This window comes from Nicotiana tomentosiformis, chromosome 4 (assembly GCF_000390325.3).
Source record: "Nicotiana tomentosiformis chromosome 4, ASM39032v3, whole genome shotgun sequence".
Taxonomy (NCBI): Eukaryota; Viridiplantae; Streptophyta; class Magnoliopsida; order Solanales; family Solanaceae; genus Nicotiana; species Nicotiana tomentosiformis.
In genome coordinates, this window is record NC_090815.1 from 77616269 (window position 1) to 77620999 (window position 4731).

Sequence of the window (4731 nt, forward strand, 5' to 3'; positions counted from 1 at the left end):
ACCTGTGACTTTCCCCTGGCCAGCCTCCCTTCACTTCTTCGATCTCCCAGCCGCACCTGCGGCCAAGCCTACCGCAGGTGCGATGACACCAGAAATCAGCTATTCTTCCGCAATCTTCCCAAGTCCAAAATGGACTCGAAATCAATTTGAATCACACCCGAGCCCCCCAGGACCCCATCCAAACATAACATCCAGTCCCAAGTCACATAACGAACCTACTCGAGGCCAAAAATCAGATAAAACAGCATCAAATCTACGAATCGCACCCCAATTAAGCATATTGAATCAATGAATATTAAACTTCTTAAACAAATGCCGAATCATACCAAACCAACTTCGAATGAGCTCAAATTTTACATACAAGTCCCAAATAACCCAACAGACATATACCCACTCTCGGAATCACAATCCGAGCCCGATATCAATAAAGTCAACCCTCAGTCAAACCTATCAACTTTCCAAACCTTCAACTTCCAACTTTCGCCAAAAAGCCTCAAACTAACCTACAGACCTCCAAATCAACATCCGGACATACACCTAAGTCCAAAATTACCATACGAAGCTATCAGAGCCATCAAAATTCCATTCCGGAGTCGTCTACACAAAAGTCAAACTCCGACCAACTCTTTCAACTTAAGCTTCCAACTTAGGGACTAAGTGTCCCAATTCACTCCGAAACTCACCCGAAACCAAACCAACCACCCCGTCAATTGACATAGCCACAATTAAACATAGAGGAGGCAATAAATAGGGGAACGAGGCTAAAATACTCAAAATGATTGGCCGGTTTGTTACAAAACCATGAAGCGCACCAGCGCGGTCGCTTTTGCGACAAAACATCCACATATGCGGACACATCCTACCCAGCTTATTACCTCATCTACGCATCCTACCTCGCACCCGCGGAGCCACATCTAGAGGAATAACATCACAGATGCGCAACACTTCAACTCCCAGCCTGCTCGCTTCTGCGCCCTCACGTCCCCATCTGTGGACACCTCACCTGAGCCCAATGTTCCACAGGTGCGACCACAACAGATCCCTGCGTAAACCAACATGATCAAAAATGATCCAAACTTGTCCAAGACACACCCGAGGCCACCCCGACCCCATCCAATCACACAAATCAATCCCAAAACATAATGCAAACCTACTCGAGGCCTTAAATCATACAAATCAACATCAAAACTATAAACCACACCTCAATTTAAGCCTAATGAACTAATGAACTTTCAACTTCTAAAACTCATACCGAACCATGTCAAATCAACTCGGAATGACCTCAAATTTTGCGTGCAAGTCCCAAATTACACAAAGGAACTATAACAACTTCCGAAACTGCGATCCGAACCCGATACTTACAAAGTCAACTCTTGATCAAACCTATCACCTTCCAAACCGTCAACTATCAAATTTTTGCCAATTCAATCCAAAACAACCTAGGAACCTCCAAATCCATATTCGGACATACGCCTAAGTCCAAAATCACCATACGGACCTAATGAAACCAACAAAACAGACCCAACGGAACCAACAAAACTCCGATCCGAGATCAAATACGCAATATTCAAACTTGGTCAATTCTTCCAACTTAAAGCTTTCAAAATGAGGATCATTCTTCCAAATCAATTTCGAATTGCACAAAATTTGAAACCGACCATACACGTAAGTCATAATACATCATATGAAGCTAGTCGCGCACCGAACAGAAATGTAAATGGCCAAAATAACCGGTTGGGTCATTACACCCCGGGGACTCGAGTGAGTTTCAGAGTGGTTTAGACTATTTTAGAATTTTCTTGTTCTTTGCTGGTGTTGCAATTCTTGCAAATGCGAGATCATGTTTGCATTTGCGGACCCCGCATTTGCAAGGGGAGTATTTCATTTGCGATGGTCGCCTGAGTGGACTGGCTTTGCAATTGCGGAGCTCGTGTCTCTTTTGCAGAACCTGGCAGAGGGTGATAGGTTTTGCATTTGTGAAGCCTTGGTCGCAATTGCGAAGGGGAACTTGGGCTGGGATGATCGCATTTGCGGTCGCATTGTCGCTTTTGCGATGGGGTCTGGCTTCATATTTTCGAAGTGTGTGTCGTATTTGTGACATTTCTTGGGGCTGAGAGGGTTCGCTTTTGCGATCCCTGTGTTGCATTTGCAGAGGTCACATTTGCATCTGGGTTAAAGGATGGGATTTCAGGACTTTGTCTAATTTTATCATATTTTGAGCTCTAGACTCGGTGAGAGGCGATTTTAGGAGAGAATGTTCATACAAAGCTATTGGGTAAATGTTTTTCATCCAATTGTGATAATATAACTTGATTATTTATGAATTTTAACATCTAAATCATGAGATTTTAAAGAGAAAATTTGGGGCTTTTGATTATGTTTTTAAAAATAAAAATTTTAGATCCGAGAGTCGATTTGGACTCGAATTTGAAAACCAAACACATATTTGGACTCATGAGGTTATGGGTAGTCATGATCTACCTCTCGACTCTGGTTTTGACTGGGTGGGCTCGGGATTGACTTTTATTGAAAAAGTGTAAAGATCTTAGCTTTATTAATTGAAATTGAATTCTCTTGCATTGTTTGATATTATTAAGTCTTTTCCAGATAGATTTGAGCCGACCAAAGGTGAATTTTAAAGGAAAAGTATTTTTAGAGTATTGATTGAGAGATTTTGAGGTAAATATCTTGTCTAACATTGTGTGGGGGAATGCCCCCTTAGGATTTGGCTTAATTGCTTATTTGTGATATATGTGAAATGACATGTACATGAGGTGACGAGTGTGTACATGATCCTATGTGTGATTTATGATCGGATTTGACCCGAGGTTGCTCTTATTGCCTTATTTTAATTGAGAGGTCTCTCAACTACGTGTATTTACTTTGGATGAGTACTTGAGTTTATGTTCCATGTTAGAGATCATGTTTTAGGATTGTATTTCCTAAATTGGCCTAGTTGGGCATTTGTGAGATTGTTGCTAATTTGAGTTAGCTGAATTCATGCTTATATGTTGAACACCCATCTGCATTTCCCTTATTGGTTTGTCCTTGTACAATGCATTGGCAGATTGTAAGTTTATGTCTTGATGATAATTGTTGGCATGTTGTGTTGTTGTGATTATGGCACAAATGGACTCGTTGGGCGAATTTTTTAGGTGTTGGCACGGGGTTTTTGCCTTGCTATTGCTATTATTGATATTGCACATATAGCGAGACAAGGCAAGCTATCTCGGGTTTGCACATATAGCGAGACAAGATGGGTTGATTTATTACTATATGTGTGGCGAGACAAGGCATTCATTTACTTTACTGTTATGCATGCGGTGAGATAAGGGTGGCAATGTGGCGATGATATGTGATAGCTTGGGAGAATTTTCTTGATGATGTTTGTGTGATGGTACAAAAGGGGTATTCTTGTTTGTTCTTATGACTTCTTTATGTGTGTCATGCATTTTTACATGATTTGTTGCGTAATTTCTAACTTGTCAATCTATGCCTCTATTATTACTTGATGATTTGTTTGCCAGGATGGATTTGCCTACGTGGAGTTGTTATCTCATATTCGGTTGAGTTGTTGGTAGCGTAACAAATTGAAATAAAAAGAAAGTTGTTATCATGCATTACTATATTTGGTTCTTGAAATTTTCTCTTGAACGTGTGATTGACAATTGGCACGGAATCTGACTATATGTGTGGTACGAGGTCTTTGCCGTGCAAGTGTGATTTATATTATGGCATGAGGTCCTTGCTATGCGGGTGTGGTATATGTTGTGGCATGAGTTCTTTGCTATGTGTTGGTGATTTACAACGTGGATATGAGGTGCCTTATGTGTGCAATTCAAATTAATGACTTGTTGTTAAAATTGAGCCTTTATTTGTACTAAATTGATATCACTTGTTCTGATGAGATAATAGTTATTGCTTTTTGTTGTTCATCCTGTTGCATGTCTTGGATATTTTGCTCAGGTTATTTGAATAGTGAGTGCCTTGACTTGAACCTCGTCACTACTCCACCGAGGTTAGTCTTGATACTTACTGGGTACTGACTGTGGTGTACTCATACTATACTTCTGCGCATTCTTTGTAGATCCAGGTACCTCAGATTGTGCTAGACGTTAGAGAGTGGCACTGAGCTGCTAGAGACTTCAATGTTGTTCCACTCGCAAGCCTCAGAGTCACCATTCCACTTCTTTTCTACTGTTTATGTCTTCCGGACAGTGGTGTACATTTGAGACAGATTATATATTCTTGTTAGAGCTTATGACTCCGTATTACCAGGTTTTGGGATTATGACTGTTATATTTCTTATTTGGCTATGTTATGGCAAATGTTTTAGCTTTTATTTAACATTTACGCTATTATATTCTATTTGATCTTGTCATGTCCTAGTCTTAGGAACTAGGTGCCATCACGACCCTTAAGGTGAGATTTTGGATCGTGACAAAAAGGTGAATGTGGGTCAGTTGATACGCCAGCAGATGGCGCAAGTAAGGAAAAGTAAGAGGGTGGATCGATTGTTTTTGGAAATGTGCTGACGCACTACTTGAGAAGGGAAGAGGTAGATGAGCAGTCGGAATTTGATATGATCATTCCCGCTGCACTCTAGGGGACTGGCATTACTAGCATTCTGGCTAAGGAGGATGATGATGGGTCCGTGCTGATTGGTGCCAAGGGTCAGGCTTGAGATGTTAGTTTTATGGGCCACTTCTATAGGATGCTTGACCTGCACCT